This window comes from Delphinus delphis, chromosome 15 (assembly GCF_949987515.2).
Source record: "Delphinus delphis chromosome 15, mDelDel1.2, whole genome shotgun sequence".
Taxonomy (NCBI): domain Eukaryota; kingdom Metazoa; phylum Chordata; class Mammalia; order Artiodactyla; family Delphinidae; genus Delphinus; species Delphinus delphis.
In genome coordinates, this window is record NC_082697.1 from 21,866,230 (window position 1) to 21,890,146 (window position 23,917).

General features: G+C 53.7%; 1 protein-coding gene across 3 annotated transcripts in view; it reads right to left on the reverse strand.

Moving 5' to 3' along the window:
- SRC (SRC proto-oncogene, non-receptor tyrosine kinase) overlaps positions 1–5,517 on the reverse strand; it is a 55,848-nt gene extending 50,331 nt beyond the window's left edge. For all 3 annotated transcript variants that reach the window (XM_060030815.1, XM_060030813.1, XM_060030816.1), the window contains exon 1: positions 5,379–5,517. The gene's annotated coding sequence lies outside the window, so the exon portion shown is untranslated. The remainder of the gene's footprint in view (positions 1–5,378) is intronic.
- Between the last annotated feature and the right edge of the window lie 18,400 nt (positions 5,518–23,917).

Here is a 23,917-nt window from a genome sequence, read left to right on the forward strand (position 1 = left end):
GAACCCCGGCTAAGATCCCTGTCGCAGAGCCTCAGGAGGGAAGATCCCATGCCGGACAGATGAAGAAACTGAGGACCAGAGGAGAAAAGGACCCGGGCAAGATCACCTAGCTTCTTCTCCTCTCTCGCTTCTCATTTTATACTGGAACTTCTCTGGGTAGTTTCAAGAGGAGGGGAGGTACTGGGGTTCAGGTTGGAGGGGCAGTCACTTGCTCAAGGTCCCACAGAAAGGGGTGGGGAAATCAGGGTTCTGGCTTCCACCTCTGGGATCTTCCCCAATCATCTACTCCTTGACTCAGTCCCCCATCCCCTGCATTGTATTGTGGGAAGGAACAGGCTGGCTGGGTGGGGCGAGCCCTGGATGAAAAGATAGGAGATGGGGCTTCCCTGGTGGCGCAGTGGTTGAGAATCCGCCTGCCGATGCAGGGGACGCGGGTTCGTGCCCCGGTCCGGGAAGATCCCACATGCCGCGGAGTGACTAGGCCCGTGAGCCATGGCCGCTGAGCCTGTGCGTCCGGAGCCTGTGCTCCGCAACGGGAGAGGCCACAACAGTGAGAGGCCCGCATAACACAAAAATAGGAGATCTGCATTTTTCTCCCTGCTTGGACAATATGTCCTGGGTCTTTCTGGCCTCAGTTCCCCCATCTGTGAAAAGAGAGGGTCAGAATAGATCAGGAATGACAAACTCATGGCACACATACAGTGATGTCTAATCCTCTGTCTGGGGCAGACATTACTAATCTATCACAGCACTCTTTCCCATGAAGCCAAGAATGGACCTCAGAAGGTTTTTCAACACAGCAATCTTGGTCTGGGTTAGGCTTAACCCTAACCCGAGCCCTAACCTTAACCCTAACCCTAACCCTAACCCTGGGCCATCCCTAGACTGGGTAATGTCTGAGTCCCCGCAAGGGACGGGAAGGGGGAAAGAAAGACGTAACATTTACTGGGCATCCAATAGTTTCAAGCTGCTGGGAGACATTCTCTGATTTAATCCTCACAAGGGAGGTGTGCAGAAGCTGAGGTTCAGGGAGGCTGAGTGATTTGCCTTTGGACAGACAGCTGGGAACAGGGCCTTGAACACAGCGGAGGTACCTACTGGGTCATCCACCCCAGGAACAGTGATGCAGAGCCAGCTACCAGGTGAGAGCCTAAGGTACAGCTTCACGCCATCCTCCTTTTGGCCGTACTAAGTGCAACCTCCATGCCCATTTTACAGCTTCACAAACTGAGTCACAGGAAGGGGGTGTCAGCTGCCAGAAAACAATGGCCTCGAGCAGGTGTCTGGCTGTTCCCCACCCCTATCTATCGAGCTAATGTGTGCTAAACGCTTTACTTCAGTCCCCTTGGGACATCCTGGGAGCCATGACTCATACTACCCCACTTCATAGATGAGGAAACTGAGATGCCCCCAAAGGAAGGGGCCCCCACCCCTCTAGGGGCTCGAGTGGAAACCAGAGTGGTTTACCATGGAGATAAGGTGGTAGGAGCAATGGAGGGAAAGTAAAGGGCTGGGGGAACCCAAAGGGAGATAGAGGCTCGGGGGCCACACAGCTCAGGCAGGAAATGAGGCTCCGGTCAAAAAGCCCAGGGCAGTGGGGTGGAGGCCTTTGAAGGGGCTGTAAGCCCTGCAGAGACACGGGAGGCCCAGCCCCGGAATAGGAGCCCAGAGCCCCACAGCCTAGGTGCGGCCCTGTCACTTGGCAACTGGGAGACCCTAACAAGTGTCTTCCCCTCTGAGTCTTAGAATTTACATGTGGAAAATGGGGCTAATCTCACCAAAGGCAAGCTTTCAAGACGTTGGGATGGGCTACACCAGCAGACCTCTCCCAGCTCAGCCTCCTCACACACAGAGGGCAAAGCAGGACTCAAGTCACCCAGTATACGGGTGGCCTTGGCCGCCAGCATCCTTTCCTAGACCAGCACCTTCAGAATCAGTGGGAATCATCCACTCAAAGCCTTCACCGGACAGCTGGGGAGGCCAGACCTATTGGATGAACTGACCCGCCCAGTGTCACACCATACAAGGCAGGTCCCATTTCCTGAGCACCTGGTGGCTCCAGGCACTGGGCATACGGCCCTCCTTTAACCCTCACCTGATAGGAAGATATTTACTGTTCCCATTTTCAATACAAAGAAGCTAAGTCTCAGAAAGATAGAATGAATGACCCAAAGACACACAGCGGGAGGGCACGGTCAGAACTTGAACGCAAGCCTGTCTGAGTCCTGAGCCCTTACCCTACCTTTGTCTCCATCTCCCCAGCCGACCCCTCCCTGCTCCCCACCTCACTCCCAGCCTCCAGCCACCCTGCATGGCACTGCCCCAACCCCTGGCTCTCACCCTCTCCTGCCTTCCTGCTACCGAACTCCTACGCTACTTTCAAAGCCCAGCCTCAAATGCCTCCTCCTCTTGATATCTGATCTAGGCCCTCACAGAATACCTGGAGTCCAGCCCACAGATCATTTTCCACCAGGTGCCTTGGTCACCTCTGCACCCCTGGTCTCCAACATGGGGCTGTTAACCCCGGGGACACCAATCAGCCCCCTGTGGGAAGATGAAGGCCAAGCTCCTCCTCAAGGCCTACATGGCCCCACATGGCCCAGTCCTGCTGACAACACCCCCTCACTCACCTCTCACCCACTCCCCTTAATTTTCTATGCTCCAGACTCACAGGCTTTCTCATTGTTTCTCCATAACAGCACACGCTTCCCCACCTCAGGACATTTGGAGTTCCCTCTGCCTGGTAAGCCCTACCCCTAGCTCCACGCCTGGCCAACTCCTCCACGCTTCCTTCGAGATTCCTCTGCACCCCACGCCTCTCCCTCTGAGCCCTTATCACATCTGTGATTATATATTAATTTATTTGGCAACCTGTTTGCTACTTGGCTCACCCTCTAGACTTAAATTTCTGGGCAGCCAGGGACCTGTTCACAATTCCCCAGCAAGGACCCACCCAGGCTGACCACTCCTCACAACTCCAGGGGCCCTGGGGCGCGTCTGAGCTGAAGGGAAGAAATAGCGCTCTGCCCCTTCTTTGTTGAGGGAACTGCTGCCCCCTCCTGTCACCACCTCCTGGAAGCCTCCTGAGGCCTCCTACAGCTCCCACTGCTAACCCATCGCCACACTGCTCAGCCCAAGTTCAAAGCTCCTAGAACATTGTAGGCGCTCAATACAGGGCCATGGATGCTTGTATCTCGGCAGGTTTGGGGAAACGGGGTCAGTTGAGGACCAGGGATGGGCGGTCTGTCAACAGGCCACTGAGCCATCTCCTCCCTGGCTCCTGGGGCTTTGGGGGAGCTAGACAAGCCCCCCTCCCCACCCCGCCAACCCCAGGTCACAATCAGGGAAGAAGCCAAAGCAGGAACTAGCTATGAGCTGGGGATACTCCACGCTCTGGGAAGAAGCGAGGGGAGGAGAGGAGAGAGCTGGGGGGCCTTCCTGGGAGAGGTGAGCCTTAAGCTAAGCCTTAAAGAGCAAGAGTAGACAAGCAGCTCTTAGAGGAAAGGGCACTCCCAGCAGGGACACCAGCAAAGGCCCGGGAGCCGCACAGGAGGGCCTAGGCAGGCAGTCAGCTGAAAGAGGTGACACACTGTAAATCATTCCCCTGGGTGGAAAGACCACATCACCACACCACCAAAAGGGCCTCGTGGCTTCCACCCACTCACTCACTCATCAGTAGAGTCTTTTCCAACACTGTCTCGTGCCTGGTCCCATAATGGGAAACCCCAGTTCCCCCACCACTGGAAGGGTGCAAGGGCAGCCAGACCAGGGACTCTGAGGTCTAGGCTCTCATTGCAGCTTCAAACTGTGTGGCTTGGTCAAGTCACTTCCCCTCTCTGAGCCTCAGTTTCTTCACCAGCAAAATGGAGATACACAAGAGTCCCTGCCTCATAGGAGGTGCTCAGTAGATGTTAGCAGCTATCATTATCATGGGCCCATTTTATACTTAACAAAACTGAGGCCAGAGGGAGTAGTGAGTTGTCTCAGGTCACACAGCTGCTGGGTGGCAAGACTGTGCCGGGGCTGTTTCTTTCTCAAGGGTTAGGAGGTGGCTTTGGGGGCACCAATCCACCCCCCTAGGACCAGCCATCTCACCTCCCACCCATCTTTTTTAGGCAATTCATCCAGTGAAGTGCTCATTTATTGAACACCTACCACATGCTAAGCCCCTCCCCGCAGAAGTGCCTACAGTCTTCCCCTGAGGATCCCCACTGCACACATGTGGACTCAGAGGGGTAGTCCCTTGGCCCAGGTCACCCAGTGAGACGAGAAGCCTAGGTCTTGTCTCCCCAGCCAGGAGGCCAAGATGAGGGTCAGCAACAGAACCAGCCTGGTCCATTCTTGAAATCGTCTGGTCTCAGCTGCACTATGGCTGGGCCTGGACTCACCCCAGGTGACCCAGAGAGCACTGTCCCAATTGGACAGAGTCCCTGAAGCCCGGGAATCTTTACCCAGGGCCACGCACGAGCTCCGTCCACTCTCAAGTCTGCCTGAAGGCCCCAGAGGCCGAACTGCTACCCCACAGGTGACCCCCTTCTGTTCACCCCAAGCTTCCACCAGCCCAGTAAGCCCAGCCAGGCCCGCAGCGGGGCCTGATGAGGACCCCTAGCTCAGAGAGGGCAGGCAGCTGTTTGAGGACACACAGGAGGGCCAGTAAGTGGTGGTCCCTGTCGGGACTCAAACCCACCACCAAGCCCAGCCCAGGCGGACAAATGGACCCAGCCTGGTGGCGAAATCCCCAAACTTTTGCCAACTTCTGAGCAGACAGGCGGCTGGGCCTGTCGAGAGGCGAGGCTGGGGGCTGTGGGCAGCAGGGACCAAGCAGTTTGGCCAGTCCCTTCCGGGCCGGCAGCACCAGGCCCTACCCGAGGCCCCACGAGGACAGGGAGATCCTGGTGCCCCGGCCCGGCACCCCCAACCCGGCGCCCCCAGGCCCACCCTGTCCGCCCCCTCTCCACCCCCCCATCCAGGGCTGGGGGCGCCAGGCCGGGCAGCCGCGGCCAGAGGCGGCGCCGACTGGCTCAGATTTCAGATTTGGCCTAGACCTGGCCCGGGGGCTCAGGCCCGGCTCGCTGCTTGCTCTCAGGGGGCCCGTAGAGGGACGGTGAGCCGGACGGGGTCCCCGCGCGGACCGGACCTCTACGCCCCCACCACCCAGCCCCCTCCCCCGGCGGCATCACAACAAAAGGCCGCGCCAGACAAGTCCCGGTGCGCCCGCCCTGCGCTCCCGGATCGCTGCTCAGCCCGGGGGGGTGGGGGTTGGAGGGGGGGCCAGGAGCCCCCGCGGCCCGGCGATCCGACGCCAGGGTGGTCCCCGGGCGGGGGCTCCCTCACGCGGGCCGGGACTGGGGGCCGGCGGAGGGCCGGGGGGCGCTCACCTGGGCCGGCGGGCAGGCGCACACACCGGCAGACAGACGCACCGGAGGACCGACCGCCGGACGGCCAGGGGTTCGGGCACACGGCGGCCTGGCCGCTCCGGCTCCCAGGCCGGAATGGATTCCGGGCCGGGAGAGACAGATCGAGAGAGAAAGGGAGGAGGAGGAGGAGGAGGCGGCGGCGGCCTGGGGAGGGGAAGAGGAGGGAGGGAGCGCGCGAGCAGGGAGGAGGGGCCCGGCAAGCCGCCGGGAGGAGGAGGAAGGAGGAAGCGCGCCGGGACAGTTCCCCGCCAGTGACCTGGGAGAGACTCGTGCGCGACCTCCCCACGCCAAGGGTCCCGGCGGGCCGGGGAATGGGGGGCGGAGGCACCGGGCCCAGAAGCCCCGCCCCCACCCCGCCCTGAGAGCGCTCCCTACCCTTGGGGGCACCCATCAGCCCTCAAGCCAAAATGCCCTCCCTAACTCCCCCCCAGCCCACCCACCCCATTTACCCCAAATCTACCTCTCCCGAAATTATTAGTAATAATCAACAGCAGCACTGACGGAGCGCTCACTTCTTGCCAGGTGCCAGGCTAAGCGGTTCAGGTCAATTTTAGGATCTATTCCTACCAACCAACTGGGCTGGGCGGGCCAACGATTATCCCCATTTTACAGATGAAGAAACTGAGGCACAGAGAAGGGAGTCACCTGACAAGAACCGGACCTTAGACCCTGGCCTTGACCTGAGTTTCCCAAAGTGGGGACTGAAGCAGGAAGGACGGTGCGGAAAAGAGCAACATTTGTCTAAATAGATATACATTCATTTTAATGTGCATCAGAAAGAAGAAAAATAACTAAGGCAGCCCATCCGAAGTCAGCAAGTTCCAGATACTCCTGCTTAGGAGGGGGCTGAAGCAGGTATTTAGTGGCAATCACACTTCCAAGTAGATAAAGAGACTGAGTACATCTGGACACAGGGGGCAGGGAGTGCAGCAGAGAAAGGAGGGGACATTGAGGAAGTGCTGGTTTAGCCACAAAACCTCCCAGCACCGCTCTCTGACCCCTCCCCCCACTCCCACCATCTCCCGACCCAGGCTTCAGGGCTGCCCTTTTGGGGCTGGGTGCCCCACCCTTGGCTCTTCACATGTCTTCCTGGAATGACGGCACAGGGAAGGTAAGCCTGAATCCAGCGTTAAATGCCACCATCTGCCTCTACTTGCCTTCTCTGAAAGTTCTCTCGTATCACAAGTGGGAAAGTAAGGCCCAGCCGGGCCAAATGGTACCAGCCTGGGCTTCTCCTGAAAGGAGCTGGAAGGGGAACCCTAGAATATGGGAGGCAAAGACCTCAGGGTACAATATAGTATCCAGGAGACCAGGAATGAGCAAGGCCTTAAGCCAGACTGATCTGAGTTCAAATCTAGACTAGTTGCCCACCCACCGTACCTTGTACAAGTCCATCAACTTCCCCAGCCCAGGTCCCCTCAACTATGATACAGGAGTGAACATGGCCACAGAGGACTCCTGGGAAAGTTAAAACTGACAAAGGTGAGGGTGACTGAGGTTGTGCTCAATGAAGCGTAGCTCTTATGGTTGGTAAACTGAGGCCAGAGGGGGAGAGGGCTGCTTGAAGCCCCACAGCAGGTCAGCAGCAGAGCCAGCACCAGTAAGCCAGCCTGGGCTGGTGAAATGGCTCCACATATTTGCAGGGCTGGCTTAAAGATTAACCGCAGCTTCCCAGGATACTGGGCGGGCCCCTAGCTGGAGGAGCAGGTTTCTCAGCCTTCATTCACTCCTCAGACAGGCCTGGAGGCCTTTACTGGAGGCCTGGGCTAGGGGTGGGCTGTTCACCCAGTGGTGTACTGGAGCTGGCTCTTCCGACAGACTGTGTTCGTCTCTTCCCAACTCCACGTTCAATGATGTCATGTTGGTACCTTGACATAGCCATGGTGGAAGCACTAACACCTAGGAAATCAGCAAGCACTACAAATCAAGGCTTTTTCCCTTCCAGAAAGCTAGTTGTTAAATATTTCCTGGCATATCACTAGATTCATCCCCAGGAGTTCAACTGAAAGTTCTGAGCTTCTTCTAGAGCTGGGATGACAGAGGGCTTAGAAGCACAGACTTGGGACCCATAGACCTGGGTTCAAGTCCCATCTCTGCCCCTTTGTGGATATGTGACCTTGAGCAGGCCATTTCTCTGAGCCTCACTGTGCCAACCTGCAAAATGGGCTAAAGACAGTGATCCTCTCAGAAGGCTCACGTGAGGATGAAATGAAGTAATGTACACCCAGTATGTCTGAGCCTTTTTCATACCCTGCCCTCTCTCTTCGAGGAGTGGGGGCAGCTGGGACACATCTCGGCTCTATGAGCACAGATGCAGCCTTCCACCTGGAGCCACCACTGGCTCGGCTCAGCGGCTGAGGTTCTCAGGAGGTCGTTCAGGAGGATGTGACCGGCACAGTGGTTTCATGATTGAGCGTTGGAAGAGTTCGTTATTTTCAACCACCCCTCTGGTCCTTCACTCAGGCTGTAAACCCCTACCAGGAATGCTTACCGCACATCTCTAGCTGCCCAGCCCTCCCTGTCCATCAGGGTCCTAAGTAAGTGCCACTTCCTCCAGGACATGCTTCCTGACAAACCTCTGATGGAGACACACCCCAAGCCATTCAAGGTGCATCTGTCCCCACCCAGAGGGCAGGGACTATGGCCTGGCCCATGCCTGGCACAGGGTGGGCACTGCCTGGTTGGCCAGAGAGAGTACTCGGCCTAGGGATCCACATACAAGAGTTCCAACTCTTCCATTCATCGACTCTGTGACCCCACCCTCTCTGAGCCTCAACTTACTCATCAGTAAAGTGGGAGCAACGATCCTACCACCTTCCAGGATTATGTAGATGCAAGAGCTGACAGTCTGGCCTGGTGGATCAGTGAGTGACTCTTGGTGCACTATTTTGCTTAAAAGATAGTTAGTAAAACAGAAACTCATTGCTTAATACCTGTAAATCATTCGTCATCATTAATGGACAGCAAACACTTATTGACCACTGATGGTATACACAGTGTGAGCTGGGCCTGGAACGCCAAGAGGGATAATTTCCCAACCCAAAACACCCAGCAGATGACAGATGTGATTGATGTCAACATGGTAGAGATGGCGAACACCAGCTGTATACAGTTCTGTATCTCTGGAAACCTCCTCTCCCCTCCTTCCCCCGACGTGGGTCAAAGCCACAACTGAGGGCAGGATGGAGCATGGGAGGTGAGGCCTGGCCCGCCACAACTGGCAGCAAACCTGTGGCGAGAGCTTTCTCATGCCACGGGATCAGGGGCACCGCCTGCGCCTCACCCAGGGCCCTGGTGGCTCTGGCTCCCACCCACCCTGAACCCAGCTCATCCTTGGAAAGCAGCTGGAAAGCTGACCCTTCACAACCACTCGGTGGGAAATTCCAGACCAGCCCTGTCATTCCCCAGATGGTTTGCTGTGAGTTGTCTATTCGAAGAACTGGGCTCAGGGTTACAGGATAAGGTGAAAAAGTGGGCAGGCTCTGGCTTGAGGCTGTGGAGTGGGCTTGGCACCTCTCATGGCACCGCACTTTACAGTTTACACAGAGATGCCCAGTGCCTCAGCCTGATCTGGCCCTTGCCAACCGCTCAGGCTTCGCTTGCGAGCCCTGGTCCCCTTCCCTCCTAGTCAAGCCTGCTTCCCTGCTGTCACTCCATCACAGAAGCTTATTCCGCCCTGAGGCCCTCTGCACTGGTCCCCCTGTCTGGAATGCTCTCCACCCACCAGCCCCTGGCTAAGCCTTACTCTTCCTTCCTCTGGTCAGTCAATATTTACTGAGCATCTACCACGTGCTAGGGTCTGTGCTATACGCTAGGGATACAGCAGTGAACAAACCAGATCTGGTGTCTGCCTTGGAGTTGCTCACAGCCTGGAGGGGCAGGGAAGAGTGACAGTGTGCTAGGCACAAGCATCGGGGGCTGGTGGGGCCCGGAGGAAGGGGTTCTAACTCAGCACGTGTGTTGGCGAAGGGGGGCTGCTGAAAGAAGGAGTCATCTATGGCGAGTATAGAAGCCGGAGGAAGCAATTGCAGGTGAAAATGGAACAAAAGAGAAGGTGTTCTGGGCGGGGGGACAGCATGAGCAAAGACACAGAGGCCAAAAACAAGCTGTGTTTGGAAGCACGTGATGGGCGGGCTGGGGTGAGGGAAGGGAGGCTGGGGGGAGCTCTGAAGATCCTTGAATGCCAGGCTTGGCTTCTGTCCTGGAGGCAGTGGGGAGCCATGGAGGGTTGCGAACAGAGAAGGGCCTGGGGAGAGGTGCTGTCACTGAGTGGGGGGCAGATTGAGGGGCAGTGAGGAGCAGTCTGGAAGCCTCTGGGCTGATGGCAACCACAGCTGAGGACCAGCAGAGGTCGAGCCCCCGGCTTACATCGGTGCGTGTGCATGGGCACCTACCTGCGGCCCAAGGAGCGAGGCCAAACTGGCCCGAAGGCCTAAGACACAGGACGCTAGGGAAGCGTCCCCAGCCCCATGAGAGTCGAAAGGAGCTGGGAGCAAATGAGCATGTGCTTCCTCAGAGGCCGGCCTCCGGCAGGGGTGGTCAGCCACCAGCAGGTTCCTCCAGCATCCTTCCACCTCCAGGGAAAGGATGGAGACAGTGGGCACCTGAGCGGGTGGAGCCCAAGTGATGACAAACAAATGACAGTGTTGACCTCTGAGTGCCGCCACACACACTCACCTTCTGGGGCTGTACGGCCAATTCACAGACGGGAAATGTGCTGTTCAAACGTATTTCTCAGCTGGGAGTCTGGAGACAAAGCAGGGGCTGTCACAGGAGGAAAAGCCCTGTCCACGTGAAAATGGGGGAGACACCTGGCTGCCCCCCAAGAAACTCAGCCCTTCATCACATCACTCCCCTCAGGCCACAGTAGAGGCCCAAAGAGGGACAGACACTCTCCCAAGGTCACACAGAGAGTCACCGGCAAGCAGAGCCAGCCCCCCTCCAGCCCAGGCCTCCTTCCGCCATATCTCAGAATGTTTGTGAGAAAGGATAAAAGGAGCCAGGGCCCTTGATCTGCCAGGCCTGGCAGGAGGGCAGAGGGCAGGGCGGAAATCTGCAGCCAGAGCTGTGACCCTACAGATCAGAGGGGGTTAGAAACCTGCTGAGCAGAGAGGAGACAAGTCTGCAACAGGAGGTCTTCGAAGAATGCTTGTAAAAATAATCATCGTCACAACAGCCCAGTCACCGTGTGCAGAGCTTCCTGGGCAGGGCCCTGTTCTGGGGTCCATGTGTAGCAAGGTGTTTGTTCTTCACAGCACTACAATGTAGGAGCTATTGTTATCCCCATTGTACAGATGGAGAAAACTGAGGCTCAGCAAGACTATGTGCCACGGCAAGGGAGGGCAGGACCTCAGTTTCAAGCCTTCCTGAGTCTGGAGCTCAGGCTCTGCGGTCCTGTCCTGCCCAGACCTTGGACGTCTTTCACATTCAACAGGGAGAGGCAAGACCCACGGAGCCTGACCCAACCTCTGATCCCTCCCACCCTGAGCCTCTGCTTCCACCTCATGGAATGTCTCCATCTCCCACATTTCCCAGGCCTGTTGGGGAGATGGAATGTAGCAATGTTTTGTGGGAGTACTTGAAAAGTAGATACTAAAGAAGAAAAAAATGCTCATACTATACTCGCTGTCACGGAGGGGTGCATAACTCCCGGCTCCTTAGGTGTGGGCTGCTCACAGCGACTTTCTTCCTTCCCAAGAGGACAGCATGGGTGGGTGGAGGGGTAACTTTACCTTGGAGAGACCTGACAAACACTGCCTCCACCAGGTGGTCAAGGTCGACATCAACAGGGATAAGTCACTGTGATAATATGTACCCTTAATATGATGTGGTGAGCGTAGCATTTCACCTCTGTTGTCTTCCTCCCCAGAACCCATAATCACAGTGTAATCACGAGAAAAACAACAGACACATTCCAGGAGAAAGATACTCTACAGAATAGCTGAACAGTTCTCCTCAAAACTGTCAAGGTCATCGAAAACAAGGAAAGTCTGAGAAATTATCATAACCAAGAGGAGCCTAAGGATACAGGATGATTAAATGTAACGTGGCATCCTGGGTGGGATCCTGGAACAAAAGAAGGACATTAGGGGAAAACTAAGGAACTCTGAATAAAGTATGGACATTAGTTAATAATAATACATCGATATTGGTTTATTCGTTGTAACAAATGAACCATATTGATGTAAGATGTTAGTTATAGGGGAAATTGGTTGGGGGGTATACGCCGTATCATGTTCTAGAGCAAAGGACAGAATTTTAAGACAGACAGGAAGCCAAGAGAGCTGTTGCTAAACATTTCCTTTTTTTTAATTAATTAATTAATTTTTTTTTTTTTTGGCTGCGTCGGGTCTTAGTTGCAGCACGCGGGATCTTTCGTTGTGGTGTGCGGGCTTCTGTCTAGTTGCGATGCTCAGGATTCTCTCTACTTGTGGCATGCGAGTATTTTCTTCTCTAGTTGTGGCACGAGCTCTCCAGAGCGCATGGGCTGTATAGTTTGCAGCACACGGGCTCTCTATTTGAGGTGCGAGGGCTCAGTAGTTGTGGCACGTGGGCTTAGTTGCCCCACGGCATGTGGGATCTTAGTTCCCCGTCCAGGGATTGAACCCGCGTCCCCTGCATTGGAAAGCTGATTCTTAACCACTGGCCCACCAGGAAAGTCCCTAAACACTTCTTTTTAAAGCTTGAGAAACTGAGGACTGGGGAATGAAGAGATTCGCCTAAGGTCATATGCAAGTTTATGACAGCCTCAACTAGGATCAAGGGTTCTCAATGTCACAAGTATTTGTCAAATGCCTGCTGTATACAAGACACCAGTCTAGGTCCTCATCATGGTGAAGGCAGGTTGAGAGGTTCAAAGATTTGTCCATGGGTCAGTACCTCCCCCTGAGCCCGGTGTCCAGGGACACAGACCGTGCCCACTGGGGGCTCTCAAACCAGAAGGGGAAACAGGTGCTGAAACACCCTGAGCAGGAGAGCCAGAGAGCTATGAGCTTCCATGTCCAGAAGATGCAGCCCCACCATCTGCAACCCATGTGATCTCGCTAAGCCTCACTGTGCTGCTGGATGAAAAGGAGCTGGTGACGGAACCTTCTCTCAGCGATGCTGAGAGAATCCAATAAGGTGTCAGGGCTGTGAGGCATCCAGCACAGTGCCTTGGTCACTGTAAGCACTCAATAAACAATGATTCTTTTTTTTAGTTTTAAGGGCAGTCTGAGTGCTGGAGAGCTCAGAGAGGGAGCGATTTGTCAATCTGCTTTGGTGGGGATTTCTTGGGGGGCTTCCTAGATGAAGGACATCTGGGTTGGGTCTTGAAGGATGGAAAGGCGTTTGTTTGCCAGGCTGAGAGGATGTGGAAGCTGCAGCCCCGGCCTCCAGAGTTCACCAGCTGGTCTGGCAGAGAAGGAGATGCATCGGGCCGCTCTCCCTGGGCATTCCCACGCCAGGGGACATCCCCATTTTCTTAGCCTTGATGCCTCCTTCCCAGCCTCCCTGGGCTTTGGGGTTCACCATTGCCTGAGTCAAGGACAGAGGCAGCAGGGGATGGGCAAGGGCGGGGGTGGGCACCGGAGCCGAACAACTCCAGGACTGTCTGGAAATGAAACCCAGCCCTGCCTCCCACTCACCAGCTGAGTGTCGCTTATACAACTTCCTCCTTCTGTTCCTGTTCAGGAATTACCCGGGCAGGGCTCCGTGCTGGTTGGGGGACTGCCCCAGATGCTGGGCCTGGAGCCTCCTGGGGTCTGCTCTGGTCTCTCAAAGACTCATAGACATTTGGTCTCGTGTCCCATTCCTGCCCTCCAACGTACACTTTCTCCTTCCCCGCTCCATACATCTGCCCTTGCAGGATCGCCCACCATCTCCCCTCAGCTTGTGCAAACCCCGCTTGCCCTCCTCGGCCCATCCGCCACTCCTCCCGGAAGCCTTCCGCAGAGACCCCTCTTGGTCCTTGTATCCTCTCTACTCATTCATGCCTCCTGCATGCCAGGCCCTGTGCCAGGGTCGGGGACGGATGTAGCAGCGAGCAAGACCGAAACGGACCCTGTCCTTTGGAGCTGGGGCCTCTACCCTCTACGTCCTGTGCATCCTGCCTGCTTTGTCCGCCCCCTGGGTGGGGAATCGGAAGTCTGGTGCAGCCTCTACACGGTGTGGTCTTGGGCAAGTCCCTTCCCCTCTCTGGCCAGCGTTGTTTCCATAGCTGCTGAGGGAAGAGGTTCAATGTCATGTCCAGGGAGCCTTAAGGGACAGGCAGGAGGGATGGAAAGGATCGCCCCCACCCACCCTGCCGACTCCAATACAAAGCTTCCCTCTAAGTGGAACAGGCGAAAGCATACACAGGACTTCAATTCATCAGAATATCTGGGTGGAAACGAACATGGGGGCCCGGGAAAGGGGGCTTACCAGGTGGCCAAACATCATGGTTAAGAGCAACTATGGAGACCGGGCTTTGAATCCTGCCTGGATAGCTCTGTGGCCTTTGGCAAGGCACTTGACCCCTCTTACCCTCACTGGTCTATCTGTAAACTGGGGATAACTGTACACATCTCCTTTGGTTGCTCAGTGATCAGCGTGACACACACATGCTAGACGCTCAGTAAATGGATATTGTTGTTGTTATTATTATTATTATTATTTCTGGTGTAGCCAACCTAAGGTTCCATTAGAAAAGCGGAAAACTGTGACAGTCTTAAAATTAACAATGTACATCTATATGTTTTGCCCTGGAAAGAGTTCATGCTATACTAGTAAATTTAAATGTTATAGTATTAACAGTGTAATCCCATTTCTGTTTTTAAAAAAGTGTGGGAGTAGGGAAAACAAAAGGAATAAACACTACCATGTTTCTAGCATCCCCCGGGGATGGGGGGAGGGGGAGACTCACAGATGAGCTTAATAGTTTTTTCTTTTGTGCTTGTCTTTACTTTTTAAGTTTTTGAAAATGAGGTCATGATACAGGGGCAATAGAAAGGGTTAGAGATTATTTGTGACTCTGATCTGCTCCCTAACTGCTCTGGAGGCCCAATGCAAGGCCTGGTCATAGACTCCACAGCTCAGGGCTCCCGGGGAGCCAAAGTCCACGAGGGTGAGCTGGCCATGCACTTGGCCGCCAACCCTCACCCCACCCCCTGCCCCAGGTGCCTCTGCCTGGGATCCTGGCCCTGCCTGATGAGAAAGAGAGAGACTCCCAGGGCAAGTGCCCACTTCTCTTCCATGACATCCTGGGGCTCTGCTCTTCCCCTTTCCCTCAACCTTGGCTCACCCTGTTTACGTCCGCACACCCTTCCAGGATGGGGCAGAGGCAGGTAATAAGGAGGGGGGCTCCTCTGCCCGGGGCCTGGCTTTGGGGCCGAAGACACAGCCAGTAGTAGCCCAGGAGGAGCCCACAGTCTGGTGGCTCCCGCTCGACTTTATCTTAGTTGGGTTCTCCCAAAGAGAGACCTGAGACCTGAGACCAGTACTCATTAGGGAAGTGATCCTAGAAGCTGCAGTGGGGGGACAGGAAGAGACAGGGAAGGAGAGAGGCCAATAAAGGAGGCTTATCCAGGTCACTGCCAGAGGCAACGGGAGCTCCATTCCTCCGGAACCTCAAATGAGTTTCAACATGCTTCCCACAGATGCCCATCCTACGGGGCCTTTGTCCCCAACTCCTGACCCTCTTTGGCTTCGGGATGCCCGCAGGGCTGTTGACTCCCTCACATTCCATAACCAAGCCTGCTCCCTGCCCCCACAGAGCCAGAGGGAGATGATCTGAGAAGGGACCACCCACCCAGCCTCACCCCAGTCCCCCTCCCACGGCCCGGCCTCTCTCTAGAGCTCGGGGTCCATCTGTCTGTCATCCTCCAGACCTTTCCCCAGGACACTCTCCCAACCCCCATTCTGACATCCTCTACTTACCCTAAGCAGAGCACGCCCTCTGTTCCCTGAGGCCGGCCCCCATCCTGGGTCCCCAGCTTAGGAATAGCTCTTCCACCTTCTCAGAAACGCAGCACCCTCAGCCTCCCCAGACACCCACACCCCCAAGACCGATGGCCTCTGCCACGCCCTCCTTAACCGCCCCCTCCGTGGGTCCCTCCGCCATGCTCAGGTGGGGCCTGGTGCATCCAGACACCGGCCTGGCCTCCTCCTGATCTCCCGGCGTCTGGTCTCCCCACCCCTGACTCATCCGCTAACAGCCTTCATGTTCCTCTTTCCAGGACACAGCTCTGGTCCTTCAGGGGCTCCCCTGTGGCCTCAGGCCAAAGCCTATAAAGAAGGCCACAGAGGGCGGGACAGCCTCTCCACTGCTGTCTGCATCTTCCCCCAGGGCTGAATTCCTGGTCACTGCCCACCAGCAGCACTGTCTCACCTTTGCTCTTTGCTCCACTGGGGATGTACCTCTCCCCACCTCTCCTCCCTGGTTAATCCTGTACATTCTTTGGCCCTTCCCCTGACCCCCCCACCCCTCAGTCTGGGTCAAAGCTTCATGGACGCCCTCTGCACTTCTCACAAGGAACGTCAGTTTTACCCATCCATTTCCCCCACTGCAGGCCAAGAACTCCAAGGGGGTGTAGTTTGGACCTGCGTCATCCTTGTGCCACAGCACTGCCCCCACCAGGGCTTGACGCTGGATAAACTCCATGCTTGTTGGGACAGGAATCTCAGGCCTGGATTCCACAGTTCCACCGGAACAGTGCAAGGCCAGTCCCAGCCCCTGCCTGAGGCGAGCACATTCAATCAGTCTTCCAGAACAAGAACTGAGCCAGCCACCCTGCCCCAGGACACAGCGTGCGTCTGGCCTCTCCCCACACCCCTGCCGGCTCAGGGAGGGACTCAGGGGGTTTGGGATCCTAGCAGGAGCCAGGAAGGAAGCCAGCCCCTGTGCTGGCCCAGGCCTCAGCGCCCCCTGGGACCATGGTCCCTGGCTGAGACCTCTCCCATCCAGATGGTTGGATCTGGGGAAGTCACCTCCCCCCAGCCCCAATTTGAACCAGGCCTCTTGCGATTTGTGGTCTATCCTCGACTTCCACCACAGCCACCTCCTAATAATTAAACATATTTAATCATCCAATAGGTAAACGAGCTCCCTGGCCCTTGAGCTAGCTCCCCTGCCGTCTTCCCATTCCTGGAGGTTCTGGCATCTGTGTTTCCAGGACCTTGGTGCAGGGCCATTTGACTCAGTTCAACTCAGCAAACACTGTGGAGCACTGTCTGCAGCAGGTGATAGGGCCAGCCTCCCTCCCACCTGCACCTTGGGCCAGGGCGAGGGGGAGGAGTCCATCACCAGCCAGGCCCCTCTACCTGCCAGGCACAGGAAACTCAAGGCCCAGAGAGGGTGAGAAACTTCCCCAAGGTCACAGAGCCCAGGGGTGGAGACCTGGTTAAGGTCTTGGGAGTTGATGAAATATTTACCATCTTGTGGATACACACTGGCTGATAAAATACACACAGCTCCCACCTTCGTGAAGTTCACAGGTTGGTGTGAGGGGTGGTGGATAAACCAGAGAACAAACCTGTTGATTCAGAAAGGCAGACTGTGCTACCTGCTAGGATGGGAGGAAGCCCGGGATGTGATGGGGAAGAGTGGGGACCACTGAGGACAGGAGGTCAGGGAGAGCTTCTCGGAGGAGACGAATTTTAGCTGAAGTTTGAAGGATAAAAAGAGAGGCCATACAAGGATCTGGGGGGAAGAGCTTTCAGGCAAAAGCCCTGTGGTGAGAACGGGCTTGTCTAGGTGGAACCGTGGTACAGTGGGGGCAGTGGCGGGAGAGAATAGTGGGAGGTGAAGCTGGAGCCTGGAGCAGGGCCTGGAGCCTCCTGGGCTGTTGTGAGAGCCTTGAACTTTACTTAAACGCACTGGGAAGCCTGTAGATGTTAAACAAGAGGGGTGACAAGATTTGATGTATGTTTTTGAAATATCCCTCTGGCAGCTGCCTGGAGGGGGATTAAAGGGGGGCAGGTGGAAGCAGGGAGGTCAGCAAGGAGGCTAGGACACCTCCAGGAGGGGGTGAAGGAGGCTTAGCCCCGGCAGGGAAGGTGGCGGAGAGAGCATGATTCAAGTGCATTTGAAGGAAGCACCCACCGTCCTTGCTTGGATCAGGAGCGTGGGAGCACACAGAGGGCGGAATCGAGATTAATTCCCAGGCTTTTGGTTTGAGTGGAGGGAGTTGCCATTTGCTGAGATGGGTAGGAGCCCGCTGAGGGCAAAAAGTCATGAGTTCAGTTTTGGCTGAATTATGTTGGAGAAACCTTTTAGGTATCCATGGTAATGGTGAAAAAATTAATACTTCAGCCAATACTTATTTAACACAGTCTGCATCAGACACATTTAATCCCTCCATCAACCCCTCAGAATAGGTGCCATTATTATGCCCTCATTTCACTGATGAGGAAACTGAGGCTTGGAGTAGGATGTTGTATATAGGATGAGAAGAAAGCCAGGGAGAGCCCCAAGCAGTGCTCACATCTAAAAGACTGCAGGAGGAGGCCCAGAAAAGGAGTTCTGGGCTTCCTGGAAGGGGGTTCTCCTGGATCAGCCTGATGTCACCAGGGGTCACATAAGAGAAGGCAGGGACAACAGAGTCTCCAGGATATTGAGCCACAGAGCGGCTAGAGCTGCCCCTGCGCAGCACGGTGGCCGAGGAGTCGGGTGGGGGATGGTGGGATCACGAGGTCAGGAAGGAATGGGAGGGGAGGAGGTGGACAGAGCAAGTGTCCCCACACTTTCCAGCACCTAAGCCTGGCTGGGAAGGGCAGAGAGAGACGGGAGCAGCTAACAGGGATCTGAGGGTCCTGGGATGCTGCCCTGGTCATCTGGGTTCAGGGACTCCAGCCATTTGCCAGAGAGATGGAGACCTCAGAATACCTTCCTTTTTGATATCGTCCGGCCAGCAGTGTGCCTCAGTCCTGTGTTAGCACGGAGAGCTCTCTCCCGCCTGCAGCAATTCTCCAGTGGACTGAGGACAGGGCATGGGGTCAGGAGAGGCAAGAGTGACTCACTTTCACCTCTCTCAACCCCCGCCGTTCTCACACAAACCGGGACTTGGTCGGAGCCGAGAGGTCTGTAGGGCGTGGCGCCCTGATGCTCCCTGGGGGCTGTGGGCCTGTAGGAGACCAGGAGGGCCAAGGCCCCAAATGCCAGAACAAGAAGTCTCTCCTGGCTGCTGGACCAGGTGCCCTCCATGCTCAGAAACTAACATCAACACTTTCCCCACCTCAGAAGTCCAGAGTGGGGGACCACGACCCTCAGCTGAGTTAGCCATCCCCCGCGAGTGTGCTCTGGGGAGACTTAGGCCCACAGTGGGGAAGGGGCTTGCCTAATGCCTTATTCCGTTCGTCATCTCCTCCTTCATCAGTGCCACCAGATGTTAATCCTCTGGCATTGTCACCTCCCCCTGGAAGCCTTCCTTGACTCTCCTCCATCCCCAAAGCCCCTCAGGCATAACATCACCAGGTTTGCCACAGTCTATCGGATTGTCTGTGTGTCATCTGGCCCCGCAGATTGAAGACAGAGGCCACATCTGATCCATCTTGGTGTCCCCAGTGCCCAGCTCAGGGTCTGGACAGAGCGAAGGTGTGGGTGTGTTTGTTGAATGGGTCTCATCTGAACTGAACTGAACTGACTGTTGGACAGGCCTTGATCCTTCTCTGGCTCCCGGGTAGAGAACTACATTTCAGGTTAAGCATCTCTACCAAGCGGCTGTGCAGATGCGCAGTGCCCCTGAATGATAGGAAACCAAAAGGGACATCAGGCTTCCCGGCCTCATTTTCCAGAGGAGGAAGCCGAAGCTCAGAGCAATGGAGGCACAGACCACGGGCTGGCGATCAGAGCGGATGAATCATACTCAGATGGCCTTGGCCCTGTTCCACGGCTCCCCTCCCGGAAATGTTAAAGCTTAGGTTTCCTCGTCTGCAAAACCAGGCTGGACGCAGCAGTCTCTGGAAGTTCAGCCACGGTCCAGTTCTATGAACTCACAGGCCCCAGGCGCCACAGTGCGGGGAGGAGGGATCACTTAAGAGGCTGTTTATCGTCTTGTTGTACCCCCTTGAGCTCTTGGAGCAAAACATTCCCAAGAAGCAGGGTGATTCATTCACGGCACCATTTGCCAGGTCCAGAGAAAAGGCAGACCATGAAATACATTCTGCAACTTTTAAAGAGGAGACAAAGAAATTTCAAGATGAAGTTTCTCTTTAGTGGACAGAAAACAAGCTGGGACATATATATTTTTCCTCCCAGAGATTCAAGTTTTTGGGGGAGCAAACTATCATGGTTTGAGCCAAATTCTCCCAAAATGCAAGGTGGTATCCTTAACGAACACCAGGGACAACATTGCTTCATAAACAGCGCGATGGACTGAACCTGACAACAGCCGATTGGCTGTTTTTGTTGTTCTTGGTGCTAATCCTTTCCAGAACTCTGACTGTCAAGGGGAAGATGAAAAACTCATGCTTGCTCCTCTTAAATTAAGCAGAGGATGCTGCATGTGTTGGAGAGGTTGGACATCGTGCAACCCAAGAAGACATGGAGGGAGGTAACAGGTGAGTCTGGTAAGGGGACCTAGGGGGGAGCAGGGTTTAACTGCAGGGAGAGAGAATGGTGAGCTTCCACCACTCACAGAAAACCACGGGAACTACTCCAGCAGTGCAAAGACAGATGGAGAACTCGATCTCTCATTTTGAAGTCACAGGATCTCTATGCCCTGAGTGTGGGTCTCACAATATGAATGTTATACTCAACTCTTTTAAAATTGTACTTTTCGCTCCCAAGCCCTCGCTGGGCAGAAGTGGGAGTGAACTTGACCACTTTGCCCAAGTGAGGATGAATGACGTGCTAAGAAAGTTCCAGAAATTTGGGTTCTCATTTGATTCTGATGCCAAAGAGCTAAGTCTCCTCTCTGGGACTCAGTTTCCCCATCTGTAAAATCATAGGGCAGAGAATGGGTAGAGGGAGAAGAGGAGACCCCAGAGGCATGGGCTTTGGGGTCATACTACCTGGGTTCTAATCTCATTTTTCTAGCTGTGTGTTCTGAGGCAGTTACTTAAACTTCCTGAGCCTCAATTTTCTCATCTGTAAAGCAGAGACAATAACATCTACCTATGGGAATTGCTGACAAGTTAAATAACATGTGTACAAAGCACATAGCTTAGTGCTAGGCCCACAGGAAAATTTTTTATTAAGGTGTGATTTACACATAGTGAAATGCTCAGATCTTAAGCATTCAATTTTGATGATTGCATATCAAGATACAGGACACTTCAATCACCCCAGAAAGTTTTCTCATGCCCCTTCCTAGGCAATCCCTCTCCCAGAAACAACCACTGATCTGATCTCTATCACCACAGGTTAGTTTTGTCTGTTTTAGAATTCTATATGAATAGAACCAGACAGTATATATTGTATTTGTGTGTTTGTGGGTATGTCTGGCTTCTTTCCCTCAACACAACAGTTTTGAGATTCATTCATATTATCGTGTGTATGAGTAGGATGCGTCCTTTGTGGTGTGCAGTATTTCATCGTATAAACGCACTACAGCTTATCCACTCTACTGTTGATGAGCATCTGGGCTATGTCCAGTTTTTGCCTATTGTGAGGAAAGCTGCTATGAACCTTCTAGCTAGAATTTAGTCAAGACTTTCAAGGACAAATACTTTCTTTTCTCTTGGGTAAATACCTAGGAGTGGAATGCTGGGTCATAGGGTAGATATATATTGTACTTTTTAAAGAAACTCCCAAATGGTCTTCTAAAGTGGTGGTACCATTTTACACTTCCACCAGCAATGTATAAGCATTCCAGTCACTCCATACCCTGCGCAACATTTGGTGTGGTCAGTCTTTTCAATTTTAGTCATTCTAGTATCACACTGTGGTATTAATTTGCATTGCCCATGACTAATGAACTCCTGTCATGTGCTTACTTAGAAGTTTTTAAAGGTCCTCTCCCCCTCGTTGCCATGGAGCTTTCAACCTCCATGATTTGAAGGACTGTTGAACATATAAGGAAGGGAAAAACTGATGACAAAATCTACTAGAAATGTAAAGAGCTCTACAAATACAAAACCAAACGTGAGCTCAGCCCTGGAACCCTCCCGTTGACTTGGGTTTCCCAGGACTGGGGAGCTAAGGACTCGTTTTGTCTTCCAACGAACGAGTTGGGGGGCCAGATCATGGCTGACTTGAGGTCAGAATGTTTTAATGATAAACTTGTCCCTGATTGAATCATCATTTTCACTGCTGCCATTTACATAAACTGCCTGCTATGCTCCAGGTAACTTATATACACACAGTATATATATTTTTACAATAGCCCTGCAAGGTTGTTGTATGATCTCTATGTGGTGGACTCTGAACATCAAAGATGTGAATTCTTTTGCCTAACACCACACAGCTACATCTCCTTGAGATCCAGATTCAAAATGAGACTGTCTGGATCCAAAATTTCCTTCAAGTTGCCTTTGATTCAGCTATGAAAAGGAACGAAGTGCTGATACATGCTACAACATGGAGGCACCTCAGAAGCATCATGCTAAGTGAAAGAAGTCAGACGTAAAGGGTCATGTACTGTGTGATGCGTTATACCAAATATCTGGAGCAGGTAAACCTCCCTAGAGACAGGTAGCGAATGGTGGTTGCCTGGGGCTGTGGGGAGAGGGGAACGAGGAGAAACTGCTTAACGGGCATGGGGTTTTATCTTGGGGTGACAAAAATGGTTTGGAACTAGATGGAGATGGTGTTTGCACAACACTAATAAATGTTTTAAATGCCACTGAATTGTATACTTTAACGTGGTTGATTTTATTTATGTGAATTTCACCTCAATAAGATTAGAAAAGCAAACACTTCACCCTGCAGTCTCTTCCTCATTAATGAGCATAATTTTACCATGAATGATTTAGTCCTCTGGTTAGTAAAGCCCCCAGCACGGGGGCCCAAGCTCTTCTTTCCCAGAGAACCCCCTCCCCGCTTGAGAATTCCAGGGAGGAAAGAGCAGCATGAGCTAGAGAGTGGGCCCTGGAGTCAGCCTGCCTGAGTTCAATTCCAGGCACCTCCATGTCCTCATCCTCAAATGTGGGTGCTAATGCTACAACCTCGTGGAGTTGTGAGGATGTACCGGTATCAGACATGTAAAGTGTCTGGGCACACATAATGTTTATTCTCTAAGCTGTGTTGTCAGGGCAGGCCAGCTTCTCCTACTATCACCTGTGCTGCAAATAGTTACTGAGCACCTGCTACGTGCCAGGCAATTTTCTAGCCTCGGGGATTCATCTATAAGCAAGAACAGCAATAAAATTCCTTTCTTCTTGGAGCTAACATTCCAATTGGGGTAGAAGACAATAAATAAAGTAAAATACATGTGTTAAATGGTGGTAAATACTAAGGAGAAAAAATAAAGGGTGAGGGATAAGAAGTTTGGGGGAAAGTTTAGAATTTTATTTAGTTATTTTTTTAAAGATTTATTTATTTGGCCGTGTCAGGTCTTAGTTGTGGCATGTGGGATTTTTTTAGTTGTCGCATGCGAACTCTTAGTTGCCGCGTGTGGGATCTAGTCGCCTGACCAGGGATCGAACCCGGGCCCCCTGCACTGGGAGCGGACCACTGGACCACCAGGGAAGTCCCGAAAGGTTAGAATGTCAAATTAGGTGGCCAGAGAAGGTTTCCCTGAGTGATGTGTTTTCATTTCCTCTTGCTGCTGTAGCGAATTACCGCAAATGTGGAGGCTTAAAACAACACAAGTGTAGTATTTCACGTTTCTTGAGGTCAGGAGTCCAAAATGGGTCTCACTGAGCTGAAATCAAGGTGTTGGCGGAGCCGCGTCCTTCTGGAGGCTCCAGGGGAGAGCTCATGCCTTGCCTTTGCCGCTTCTAGACGCTGCCCACATTCCTCGGCTCATGGACCCACATCATTCCAACCTCTGCCTCCCTTATCACATCTCCTTCTCTTTGACTTTCCTCCCTCGCTCTTTTCCTTATAAAGACCCTTGAGATTATGCTGGGCCCACCTGGATAATCCAAAATAATCTCCCCATCTCAAAATCCATAATCACACCTGCAAAGTCCCTTTTGCCATGTAAGGTGACACAGTCACAGGTCCTGGGGATTAGGATGCGGACATCTTTGAGGAAGCCATTATTCTGTCCACCACATAAGGCACAGTATCTAAAGGACAGCAAGTTCAAAGGCCCTAAGGCAGGGCTTGCCAGACTTGCTTGAGGAAGATGGAGATCAATGAGGATGCAGTAGAGTGGGCAAGGGGCGAAGTGGTCTCTCACGAAATCAGACAGGTGAAGAAGGTAAAATGGCTCTTACAGGCCCTTATGGGTCCCAGTGAAGACTGACCTTTACCTGAGTGAGATGGGATCAGGTGAGGGATGTGAGCTTATGGGTTTTATGGATGCCCCTGGCTGCTGTGTCTAGAACAGACTAACCATGAGCAGGCTGCTGCAATATCCCTGAGACGATGGTGGCTGGACCATGGTAGTAGAGAGAAGTGGTAAGATGGGTCTCATTCTGGATTTTGAAGGTCAAGT